Source organism: Aquarana catesbeiana, linkage group LG08, assembly GCF_042186555.1.
Source record: "Aquarana catesbeiana isolate 2022-GZ linkage group LG08, ASM4218655v1, whole genome shotgun sequence".
Taxonomy (NCBI): Eukaryota; Metazoa; Chordata; class Amphibia; order Anura; family Ranidae; genus Aquarana; species Aquarana catesbeiana.
The window spans coordinates 4,869,735-4,883,645 of NC_133331.1; the positions used below are offsets into that span (position 1 = coordinate 4,869,735).

The 13,911-nt window shown below is 46.4% G+C and overlaps 1 pseudogene; it reads left to right on the forward strand.

Moving 5' to 3' along the window:
• Nucleotides 1-12,557, forward strand: part of LOC141105556 (C3a anaphylatoxin chemotactic receptor-like) — an 83,201-nt pseudogene extending 70,644 nt beyond the window's left edge.
• Nucleotides 12,558-13,911: the final 1,354 nt, after the last annotated feature.

Below are 13,911 nucleotides of genomic sequence, written 5' to 3' on the forward strand. Positions count from 1 at the left end.
CCATAGTGCCCCCCCAGCACATATCCAACCCCCCTTCCAGCACTAGTCCTCTCCCTCCCAGAGTGCCCCCAGCACATATCCATCCCTTCTTTCCAGCACTAGCCCTCTCCCTCCCAGAGTGCCCCCCCAGCACATATCCAACCCCCCTTCCAGCACTAGCTCTCTCCCTCCCAGAGTGCCCCCCCAGCACATATCCAACCCCCCCTTCCAGCACTAGCCCTCTCATAGTGCCCCCCCAGCACATATCCAACCCCCCCTTCCAGCACTAGTCCTCTCCCTCCCAGAGTGCCCCCCAGCACGTATCCAAGCCCCCCTTCCAGCACGAGCCCTCTCCCTCCCCGAGTGCCTCCCCAGCACATATCCAACCCCCCTCCAGTACTAGCCCTCTCCCTCCCAGAGTGCCCCCAGAACATATCCAACCCCCCTTCCAGCACGAGCCCTCTCCCTCTCAGGGTGCCCCCCCAGCACATATCCAATCCCCCTTCCAGCACTAGCCCTCTCCCTCCCACAGTGCCTCCCCAGCACATATCTAACCCCCCCTACCAGCACTAGCCCTTTCCCTCCCAGAGTGCACCCCCCCAGCATATATCCAACCCCCCCAGCACTAGCCCTCTCCCTCCCAGAGTCCCCCCAGCACATATCCAACCCCCCCTTCCAGCACTAGCCCTTTCCCTCCCAGAATGCCCCCCAGAATATATCCAACCCCCCTTCCAGCACTAGCCCTCTCCCTTCCAGAGTGCCCCCCAGCAGAAATTCAACCCCCCCTTCCAGCACTAGCTCTCTCACTCCCAGGGTGCCCTTCCAGCACTAGCCCTCTCCCTCCCAGAGTGCCCCCCAGCACATATCCAACTCCCCCTTCCAGCACTAGCCCTTTCCCTCCCAGAGTGCCCCCCAGCATATATCCACCCCCCTTCCAGCACTAGCCCTCTCCCTCCCAAAGTGCCCCCAGCACATATCCAACTTCTCACAGATGGGATGATCATGAGAGATGGAGGATATTTGCCCTGGATGCCCACACTAGCTCTTGCTTGGTAAGTTGCCAGAACTTGTTCCAGCACTGGGCTTCAGGACTCAGCTCGGATTCATGGGACGCTGGGATTTTGTTCAAATCTCAGGAAAGGCCCATTATAACTGGGACAGTTGGGAGGTTTGGATTTGTATTAGAAGGGGGGAAAGGATTTGTGTTTGTGGGGGAAACGTTTGTACTGGCAGGGGGGATTTAGGTGGGAAGATATGTGATGCAACTGGGGAGAGGACTTGTGTAGGAGGGGCTTGGAGGAAAGAGGATTTGTGCTGGAGAGGATGAGGGGAAGAGGAATTGTTCCAGGATGGGGAGCATGTTGTGGTGGAAGGGGGGATTTGGGGGAAAGAATTTGTACTGGTAGGGGGATTTATGCTTGGGGGGGGGGGTTGTTGGGGTGGGGTATTTGTGCTGGGATGAGGAGCTGTGCTGGGATACGGATTTGTGGGGTGAAAGAAGAATTGTGCTGGGAAGGGGGATTTTTTTTTTAGGGAGAGGTTTGTGCTAGAAGTGGGAGTCTTTTTTTTTTTTTTTTGGGGGGGGGGGGTGGGGGTGGTGAGGAGGGAGAAAGATTTATACTACAGGAGAGATTTTTTTTAGGGGGGGGGGGGGTGTTCTACTGGAATGGGAGGCTGTGCTGGAAGGTAGGATTTGGTGGTGGCAGAGGATTTATTCCGAGAGGGGTATTGGGGGAAGGAGAGTTTGTACTGGTTGTTGAAGGGGATTTCTATTAGGAGGGGGAATTGAGGGGGGGGGGGCAGGGATAAGTGCTGGGAAGGGGAAGAAGGGGGGCTAGGTCTGGGGAATTTGGGGATAGTGGAGGATGACTTGTGCTGAGGAAGGGGGAAGAGGATTTGTTTTGAGGGGGGAATTGCTCTGGGAGGGGGAGAAATTATTTTTGTTGGTGGGGTGGAGAGTGAGCATAAAGATTAGTGCTGAGTTTTTTATTTTTTTTTTGCAGGAGAGGGAGTTGGGATATTTGATGAAAGGGTAACATGGAGGAGAGTATTGCTTGCGGGGGGGGGGATTTGCACTTTTCTTACCCCTACACTGTGCGTTACACACCCCTGACTGCTGTACTCTTTTTGCTTTGTACTCATGACTCCTACTATGCATTCCACACTCCAGTCTCCTGCATTTTGCACAGTAAATATTCCTGACCCCTGTATTCCATGCATAACACTCACAATTCGGCCACACCCACTGCGCTACACATTACTGTTCTCCGTGAGGCAACCAAGTGTCCCAGGTCTTGTCTTTTACAATCTTATAGCATATACTAAAAAAAAAACAAAATAAAAAGATGTCGTGCGCCGCTAAAGTGTTCGGGTTTGGCTTGAAGAAAAGGTGGAAACCCTAGGTAGGTGGGTGACACTTCCTCCTCGTTGGGCACCAAGTGTGGGTCACATAGGAGGCCTAACCTGGGAAGGGTTCTTCTGGGCATTTTAGGTAGGGTTGCTGCATTACACATGGGGTACCTTTGTTGGAATAGATGTCTGGTAAGGATGAGCCAAACAACCCCCCCCCCCCCCCCCCCCCCCCCGCTTCAGTTCGCAACAGAACACGCGAACAGGCAAAAAACTCGGAGGAACACACGAATATTGTTAAAGTCTATGGGACACGAACATGAAAAATCAAAAGTGCTCATTCCAAAGGCTTACATGCAAGTTATTTTCATAAAAAGTGTTTGGGGACCCGGGTCCTGCCCCAGGGTACATGGATCGATGCAAACATTTCTTTTAAAAACGGCCGTTTTTTCAGGAGCAGTGATTTTTTTAAAGCTTAAAGTGAAACAATAAAAATCAAATATTCCTTTAAATATCGTACCTGGGGGGTGTCTATAGTATGCCTGTAAAGCGGCGCATTTTCCCCGTGTTTAGAACAGTCCCTGCACAAAATGACATTTCTAAAGGAAAAATTGACATTTAAAACTGATTGCGGCTGTAATAAATTGTCGGGTCTCTGCAATATAGATAAAACTCATTGAAAAAAATTGCATGGGTCCCCCCCCCCCCCCCCCCCCGTCTATTACCAGGCCCTTTGGGTCTGGTATGAATATTAAGGGGAACCCCAAACCAAAAATTGCATGGGGAACCCCCCCAAATCCATACCAGGCCCTTCAGGTCTGGTATGGAAATGAAGGGGAACCCTGCACCAAATTTTTTTTTTTTTACAGGCTCCTCCCATGTACATAAGTATCACAGACTCCTCCCATGTATATAAATATCACAGACTCCTCCCATGTACATAAGTATCACAGGCTCCTCCCATGTATATAAATATCACAGACTCCTCCCATGTACATAAGTATCACAGGCTCCTCCCATGTTCATAAGTATCACAGGCTCCTCCCATGTACATAAGTATCACAGGCTCCTCCCATGTACATAAGTATCACAGACTCCTCCCATGTACATAAGTATCACAGACTCCTCCCATGTACAGAAGTATCACAGGCTCCTCCCATGTACATAAGTATCACAGGCTCCTCCCATGTACAGAAGTATCACAGGCTCCTCCCATGTACATAAGTATCACAGGCTCCTCCCATGTACATAAGTATCACAGACTCCTCCCATGTACAATTAAAAAAACGGGGTCAAATATGATCCCCTAAATTACACTAATTGTTTATGGCCGACGTCAAGATAATCAATTAGGAAGAATAGAATGTGAGGGGTGAATAGCAGGCCTGTGAGAGATTAACACTTATGCCTCGTACACACGATTGGAAATGCCGCCAGCAAAAGACTGATAGAGCTCTTGGTCGCAAAATGCGACCATGTGTAGTAGGCTCCATCGGACTTTTGCTGGCGGAATTCCAGCCAGCAAAAGATTGAGAGCGGGCTCTCTATTTTTCGGTCTGAAAAAGTTCCTATGCGAAAATGCGATCGTCTGCATGCAATTCGGACGCGCAAAAAAAAAATCACGCATGCTTGGAAACAATTCGACGCAGGCTCGGAAGCATTGAACCGCATTTTCTCGGCTCGTCGTAGTGTTGTACGTCACCGCGCTCTTGACGGTCGAAAGTTCTGAGAACTTTTGTGTGACCGTGTGTATGCAAGGCGAGCTCGAGCGGAGTCCCGTCTGAAAAACCATCCAGGTTTTTTTCTGACGGAAATTCCGCTCGGGTGTACGGGGCATTAGTATAATATGCTGAAAATAAGATTGTTATTCAAGAAACACAAGGAAAAAAATATTGAAATACTATGTTCTGCATCTAAAGGAAAACCGATGTACTATTTTTAAGAATAATTTGGAATACAGACAGTCCTTAGGATGCACCCTTATTTGTGTCCGGAGGATCCAGAAATTGGAAATAATTATTGTGCTGCTGTAATCCCGAAGTTCAAGCTCTTTCCATCGTATTCCAAAGAAAAGTTTTTAGCATAAACAGGATTTCCTTTAACATTCAATGCTCACATCCCAAAGTAATGTATCAAGTGTAGGAAATCATCAGCATTATACAGGTCACCTCTGTCATAGGTGTTATAAATACAGAGCGAGAGAAGAACCGGAACCAGTCAGGCTGTGAGTAACAACTTCAAGCTTTGTTATATAATACATCACATGTGAAAGTTTTCCATACGTTACCGCTCTGCTGGTAGTGAGCTGTAAATAACCTGCCTCCGTCAATTAGAGTGGCGATGGACTAAAGTCACGAATCTCTCCTGGTCACCAAAGTGTAGCCCGGAAAGATAGTCACCAACTTGGTGCGACCGTTTACCGAGTTCATATGGCCCTTAGCTATATTGTCTCTCGCAATAGTATTCCATTACGACGGCTGAAGCTCACAGGAGCCCGTATCTCGGCATTCTTAGCACACCCACTCAAACAGCGTCATGGGACAAGGCAGCATTGTGGATGACGTCAACGCGTTTCGCTGGGTCTAATGGCGTAGCTTCATCTCAGAACTCCTATGTACATAAGTACCACAGACTCCTCCCATGTACATGAGTATCACAGGCTCCTCCCATGTACATGAGTATCACAGGCTCCTCCCATGTATATAAGTATCACAGGCTCCTCCCATGTATATAAGTATCACAGGCTCCTCCCATGTACATAAGTATCACAGGCTCCTCCCATGTACATGAGTATCACAGGCTCCTCCCATGTACATAAGTATCACAAGCTCCTCCCATGTACATGAGTATCACAGGCTCCTCCCATGTTCATAAGTATCACAGGCTCCTCCCATGTACATGAATATCACAGGCTCCTCCCATGTACATGAATATCACAGGCTCCTACCATGTGTATCACAGACTCCTCCCATGAACATAATTATCACAGGCTTCTCCCATGTACATAAGTATCACAGGCTCTCCCCATGTTCATAATTATCACAGGCTCCTCCCATGTACATAAGTATCACAGGCTCCCCCCATGTACATAAGTATCACAGGCTCCTCCCATGTACATAAGTATCACAGACTCCTCCCATGTACACATATATCACAGGCTCCTACCATGTGTATCACAGACTCCTCCCATGAACATAATTATCACAGGCTCCTCCCATGTACATAAGTATCACAGGCTCCCCCCATGTTCATAATTATCACAGGCTCCTCCCATGTACATAAGTATCACAGGCTCCTCCCATGTTCATAAGTATCACAGGCTTCTCCCATGTACATAAGTATCACAGGCTCCTCCCATGTACATAAGTATCACAGGCTCCTCCCATGTACATATATATCACAGGCTCCTCCCATGTACATAAGTATCACAGGCTCCTCCCATGTACATGAGTATCACAGACTCCTCCTATGTATATGAGTATCACAGGCTCCTCCCATGTGTATCACAGACTCCTCCCATGTACATAATTATCACAGGCTCCTCCCATGTACATAAGTATCACAGGCTCCCCCCATGTTCATAAATATCACAGGCTCCTCCCATGTACATAAGTATCACAGACTCCTCCCTTGTACATAAGTATCACAGACTCCTCTTATGTACATAAGTATCACAGACTCCTCCCATGTACATGAGTATCACAGACTCCTCCCATGTACATGAGTATCACAGACTCCTCCTATGTATATGAGTATCACAGGCTCCTCCCATGTGTATCACAGACTCCTCCCATGTACATAATTATCACAGGCTCCTCCCATGTACATGAGTATCACAGACTCCTCCTATGTATATGAGTATCACAGGCTCCTCCCATGTGTATCACAGACTCCTCCCATGTACATAATTATCACAGGCTCCTCCCATGTACATAAATATCACAGGCTCCTCCCATGTACATAAGTATCACAGACTCCTCCCTTGTACATAAGTATCACAGGCTCCTCCCATGTACATAAGTATCACAGACTCCTCTTATGTACATAAGTATCACAGACTCCTCCCATGTACATAAGTATCACAGGCTCCTCCCATGTACATAAGTATCACAGACTCCTCCCGTGTACATAAGGGAGGAGCCTGTGATACTTATGTACATGGGAGGAGTCTGTGATACTTATGTACATGGGAGGAGCCTGTGATACTTATGTACATGGGAGGAGTCTGTGATACTTATGTACATGGGAGGAGTCTGTGATATTTATGTACATGGGATTTTTTTTCGTTTTTTATTTTTAATAAATTGGCAAAGATTTCAAGCAAACTTCTTTCACGTTGTCATTATGGGGGATTGTTTGTAGAATTTTGAGAAAAATAATGAATAAAATCCATTTTGGAATAAGGCTGTAACATAACAAAATGTGGAAAAAGTGAAGCGCTGTGAATACTTTCCTGATGCACTGTATGCTACTGATACAATACTGTACCATCCCATACACAGAAACACATTTAACGTCGTATGGTCTTTTATTTGCATTATTCACGTTTGATATCCTTGGTAAGGGAATTGCAGGGATAACTTTTGCTGTAAGCTTTTGTACGAGATACTTTACCTTTCCAAAAACTTGGGTATTGTGAAGTGTTCTGTTTCCATTTTCTAGTGGAAAACTTAAACATTATTGAAAAAAAGAGACATTTTATAGAGATGAAGCCACAAATTCCTTTCAAGGTAGCTTGTTGGGGTCTCCAGAACAGACCTGGTTGGATTTACTCTGGCAACACCGATACTGTAGAGTAGAGTACTGGTATCGGTTAAGTTGACCAAGTTTAATGGCTCTGTGAGTAGGGCCATAGGCCATTGGCCGTTGTTGTTTTGCGAATTGGGTGAAAGATACAAGCAAAAGGAACACATGGGCAGGTAAACAGATAGAGAATAGTAAAAAGAGAAGGAGATGGAAGGGATGGGAAGGGGTAGGGGGATGTGGAGGAAGGGGAGATAGAGGTGGGAAGGAAGGTCAGTGGGGGCTTTGGGATGATGATGATGGCACCTACAGGGTATACATATGTATATGTATACCCTATAGGTGGGGTGTACATATGTATATGTATACATACGTATACATATACATATATGGCATTGTCACCTGTGTCAGAAACGATAAAATAACCACACAAGGTGGTCTTTTTCGGCTTCCAACCACATGTGATGTTCCACAGTAGGTGTGTTGGGGTGCCATTCAGAATTGCATGAACATTGTCACTTTAATAAGAGCATGTACATTCACAGTAAACAGCTGTAAAGCACACATCAAACTGATCGTAAATTAAATACTTTTTTCCTGAAAGTGCTTTGAATCTGACCTCCAGCATTCCCTTCAGTCTTGCGCAGTTGTACAGGCCCAGTGGTGTTGCCTTATCACTCCTGTGCCACTATTGACTGAAATAGCTCCCTTTTGAGAACTGTGCTAGGCCTCTGTAGAGTGATGATCATACCGGTTACTGCAATTGTTATTGAGCCTGTTGCTGCCAGCGATACTGCACCTGTTACTGCCAGCGATACTGCACCTGTTACTGCCAGCGATACTGCACCTGTTACTGCGTGCAATACTGCACCTGTTACTGCCAGCGATACTGCACCTGTTACTGCGTGCAATACTGCACCTGTTAGGCCACCTTCACACTGGGGTGGGGGCGGCGCTTTACCGTCATATTTGCGGATGTATTTCGGCCGATATCGGGGCGCTTTTACCACCCCTGAGCGGCCGAGCGCTATGCCGGCAGTATAGCCACGCTGCCCCATTGATTTCAATGGGCAGGAGCGGTGTGTACACCGCTCTAAAGATGCTGCCAGGGCACCGCTCCAGTGTGAAAGCCCTCAGGGCTTTCACACTGAAGAGACAGCTAGCGGCCGAGAAAGGGTTAAAACCACCGCAAAGCGCTGCTGCAGCAGCGCTATGCCGGCAGTATAGCCGTGCTGCCCCATTGATTATAGCCGCGCTGCCCCACCGCTCCAAAGATGCTGCTAGCAGGACTTTTTTTAGCGTCCTGCCAGCGCACCGCTCCAGTGTGAAAGACAGGAGTGGCTCTTTTAGGGCGCTTTGCAAACACTATTTTTAGTGCTGTAGCGCCTGCAAAGCGCCCCAGTGTGAAAGGGGTCTTACTGCAAGCGATACTGCACCTGTTACTGCCAGCGATACTGCACCTGTTACTGCCAGCGATACTGCACCTGTTACTGCCAGCGATACTGCACCTGTTACTGCCAGTGATACTGCACCTGTTACTGCCAGCGATACTGCACCTGTTACTGCCAGTGATACTGCACCTGTTACTGCCAGCGATACTGTACCTGTTACTGCCAGCGATACTGCACCTGTTACTGCCAGTGATACTGCACCTGTTACTGCCAGTGATACTGCACCTGTTACTGCCAGTGATACTGCACCTGTTACTGCCAGCGATACTGCACCTGTTACTGCCAGCGATACTGCACCTGTTACTGCCAGCGATACTGCACCTGTTACTGCCAGTGATACTGCACCTGTTACTGCCAGTGATACTGCACCTGTTACTGCCAGTGATACTGCACCTGTTACTGCCAGCGATACTGCACCTGTTACTGCAAGCGTTCTTGTACATGTGACCACCAGTGTTCTACACTTGTTACCATAAGTAAAAATGCTAGTGTTAGCATCTGTGTTCTGTAAGAAATCTTTTCATCATTTAACTTGCATTCTTCTAAATACATGAACTGTTAAACCTTTGTGGACTCTGTGTATGCTGCTTCCTTGACTTTGTACCTTATTCCTGGCCCCACCCACAAGCTGATTTGGGCCATCTGTCATGTGACTGTCTCACATGGGTTTGTGTTGAACTCAGTTTGGCCTGAACCCGCGTGAGACTGTCACATGACAGCAGGCCGCCATCTCAGTTAGCTGTGGTCATGAAATTCCCCACCCGGCACACACATGTAACAAAGGGGCAGGCATGGCGATGACATCATTGATGTAGCATGGCCATATTTGGACAATGCCATTGAACAATATATAGCCATGTGGCCATAAGGGGTCAATGATGTCACCAGCATTTCCTCCCCTTTGTTACGTGTGGGCTGCAGAGTGAAGGAATTCTATGGCTGCAGCTGATTGGGCCTCCTGTCTTGTCTCCCATGGGATTGGACCGAAATTTAGCTCATCCTTAGTCATAGAACTTCATTAAGGCCAGAAATAACCTTATACTTTGATAACATCTGATTGAATAGTAACCACATGGATGCAATAACTCTTGATGTTTTTACAGGAGAACAAGATGTCCAATGTCAGTGGTGAGACGGAACCAGCCATCTTTTACAACCATGGACATTTGATCAATGTCCTGGTTTTCTCTTTTACAACCCTCATAGGTGTCCCCGGAAATGCTCTGGTGCTTTGGGTTACCGGAGTGAAGATGAAGTGGACCATGACTACCATTTGGTTTTGGAACCTTGCTGTGGCTGATCTTATCTGCTGCCTGTCTCTCCCATTCACTATAGTGCAGTTCTTCTACCCAGACTGGCTGTACGGTCCCGTGCTCTGCAAGATGTTACACTTCATTGTTCCAATGAACATGTTCACCAGCGTCTTCATCTTGGTGGCTATCAGTGTTGACCGTTGCATTCTGGTTGTCATACCCATTTGGGCCCCGAAATCACAGAGGAGTACGAACGGCGTGGATGACATGCTTGGCTATTTGGACCTTGTCCTCTTTGATGTGTCTACCTAAAGTCCTGTACCAAAATTTGGACACTTCTGATAACAGAAATTTATGCTATTCTGAGGCGCATGTAATAGAGCCCACCACTTACATTAATATGGTTTTTGGTTTTCTGCTTCCATTCCTAATCATTTCTGCCTGTTACATTTCTGTGGCTTTTATATTACACAACAGAAGATTTACACAAGTTGGTAATAAAATCATCAAGGTGTCTTTAGGGATCATAGTCGCATTTTTCATCACCTGGGCCCCCTACCATATAATGGGTGTAATCCTGCTATTCACTCAAAATAAAGTAGTGAACATTTTTGACCTTCTCTCCATGTCTTTGGCCATGTTCAATAGCTGTGTTAACCCAATATTCTACGTCTTCTCGGGGAAAGATATGAAAGATAAGGTGAGACATTCTGTTGCGGGACTTATGCAAAATACATTTAGTGAAAGCTTTTCAAGCAGCACATCAACTCGCAGGTCGCACCTGGTGACTGAGGAAGTGCCTCTAGAATAAGGAACTTAGTGTAAAATACCAATTGGTGCCAAAGAACAATTGCCAAGATAATTAAAGGAAGGTCTCTGCTTGAATGAATAGATGGAACTGTAGTATTTATTTGTTGTGTTAGCGAATAGTAATCAACTGTCTGCAGGAAACTTCATCAGTGCATGCCATACGTGGGCAAATGTACAAGTCACAATGCCTCGGAACCTACTGCTGTTTGTCCTTTTCGGCCGATAAGTGTTAGTAGCACATGCATTAAGTCTAGGCTGCCCAACCTACTTGCTAAATCACATTGACATAACCCATGACCAAAGCACTGGTCTTCAGGGACAACTTTCTCCAGTGTCTGGCCTTTCCCGTACCCTACAAACATAGAAAAGCCTCACCTCCATTGCTCAAGGAGATAGAAATGTGAGCAAATTCCTCTGCTGCTGAACTTACCTACATTCTTCAAATTAACTTCAATTCAGTCAGCTACAGTCCAATGGGAAGTGATTACAGTCGTGCTGGCACTTCTCGATTCTGACAAACTTTCCCTGGTTGGTGGAAGGTTGGGTTATCCTTGTTGATTGTTCCTCCATAGGCCATACAGATATACATGTACAAGCAATTCAACTTTTGAAAGTACACCAAACTTCTACCTTCACAAAGTGCATAACATACAATTACAATACACACACTATATTGTCAAAAGTATTGGGACACCTGCCTTTACATGAACTTTACTGGCATCCCAGTTTTAGTCCGTAGGGTTCAATATTGAGTTGGCCCACCTTTGCAGCTATAACAGCTTTAACTCTTATGGGAAGGCTGTCCACAAGGTTTAGGAATGTGTGTCTATGGGAATGTTTGACCATTCTTCCAGAAGCACATCTGTGAGGTCAGGCACTGATGTTGGACAAGAAGGCCTGGCTCACAGTCTCCACTCTAATTCATCCCAAAGGTGTTCTATGTATCGGGTTGAGGTCAGGACTCTGTGCAGGCCAGTCAAGACTACATTCACGTCTTCTGGTCCTGCCCGGTAATTTCAGTTTTTTGGTCACAAATCCTAATGGAGGTGAATGAACTACTAAGTATCTGTATTGTCCCATCCCGAAGAATATGCCTGTTGGGACTGGTAGAGGACCTGGTGCCCAGGGTGGCTGAGAGAACCCTGTTGGGTTTCTTGCTGTTCTATGCCAGGAAGTCCATCGTCCTATGCTGGAAGTGGAAAACTCTTCCCTCTATAGGTCTATGGAAAACACTTGTCAATAATGTAATACCCCTATACAAAGATACCTATATTCATAGGGACTGTCCGAAAAAATATGACAGGGTTTGATCTAAGTGGTTGGGCGGAACCCTCCACTGCTGCAACAGACTAGGAGGTTTCTCGCTATCTGATGACCTCCCTTGAAGTCTTGATAAACCAACCATTGCCAGCACAGTAACTCAGGTGAGCTAGTTAACTATCAACCTACCCCTGGAGTGTGAGCCAGGCCAGCACATGGATGATGGTATATTATGGTAGTCGCAAATAATCTAACATTTCTTGATTCCATTATGCTGATTTGCGACCCCTGCGCGGGTCCCACCCCTGATGTTAGCCATATGTTGGCTGTACTGTATGTTTGTTTTGTCTATGTGTTTGCTAAAAGCAAAATAAAATGATTTAAAAAAAAAAAAGAAAACAATATTTACTCACATGGAAAACTGTAGGGTTGAGTTCAGATACATCTCTGGGCTGAAGAGAAGGGGGAGGACTACAGGTCACAGCAAGTCCATAGATTGCTGGAACCACATCAGATCCAACGAGGATAGGGTGGGATGGCTGAGCACAGCAAATTCTCCTTCAGCTGTCCAGATGGCACATCGAGATTGGATAGGGTCAATGAAGAGACAGTCAAGCCAGATGTGGTTTCCGGGAGTAGTTGTATGGGAAAGTCTGACGCCAGAGCCTGTCGCTGGCTGTGCTATGGTGTCCGCAAGGCTCGTCTGGCGTCCGCAGTATGATAACGACACAGCCGTGTGATCAGAGCCAAAACGAGGCTTGGGAAGCAAACACAGCGTGGCGCCGAGCTGTGACGTCACAGCTGTGCGACGCGTTTCCGAGCTTGCTTGTTATTTCAAGAATAGCAAGCAAGCTCGAAAACGCGTTAAAGGAGGGAGGGGGGGCGGACTACCAGACAGGCTAATGTCTGACTAATGTCTGGTAGTCGTGTCTTTCTTCTCCCTTTTTTTTACAAATGATTGAATAAATTGCTCTGCTGTGATTGATGATGGTGGACAGAAGGGTAATCTTTCCATCAGGGATATGGAAATAAGGGCAACAGGCAGCTGCTGTGGCTACTATGAGTGGTTAATATGCTATTGATATGTAGCACCCTCCAGTGTACTAGAGTAGGATTTTTTTTTTTTTAGAGTAGGTAAATTGCCTGTGCCTGTGTTTTTCTGGGTCAGAGTTTTGGTGACTGAGGGAGGGCTGGATGACTTACAGGCAGCATCTCTGAGACCTCCCCCTACTTCGGGAACTTGCTGGAAACTTCCAAAAGAATGTGTACAGGAAATTTTAAGCTTCTCCTTATAAGCAAATAATTTCTTTGACTTAAAAGCACAAAGACAGCTTTCTTGTATAATGCCGGGAAAGCGCGCTTGTATATCTCCAAGTAACACAGATGCTGGTATCACGTTCAGCTTAGCAGAATCCTCCTTTAAATGCTCTACTGCCTTTATTTATACTGTCAACATGAATAAACAAAGGAAGGTGGTGGCTTCAGAATCAGCCAATCAGACACTTGTATTCTTTCAAAAGAACCAATCACACACATGTATGTATTCAAATAGAATTACAGTAGTGACGTGTGCAGATGGTCGTGTGCAGAGCCATGCGGTGAGCATCCCAGGAGACACAAAGTGTCTCACAATTTGAACACTACTTACATGGCTCTGAACACAATCGTGTGCACACTCCCACTGCTACCAATGACATAAACCATACTCTATCATGGCTCAGTGGGCCATAATTTTGTATGGTTATGCTATGGTTCCCATGTACGCAGATCTGCTTACTAGGAGTGTAGATGCAGTCGTCATGAAGCGGCCAGTCCCTTGGTGAGGCATAAACAAACATCCTTAAAAGAGCAAACAGCCAATGGTCTTCCACCAACGTCTGTATGTGTCAACATGCTCGCATGAGCTTATTACAGCAAAACTGACATTGGGGGACATCTGACAACATACATTAATACAAATTTTCACAACAGTTTCTCTTTGTCATATGCTCCCATGTGTCCCTCAATGAATCTTGATCTTCTTCTTACACCTGGAAATTAATCAGTCCTTACGAGTTCATAACACA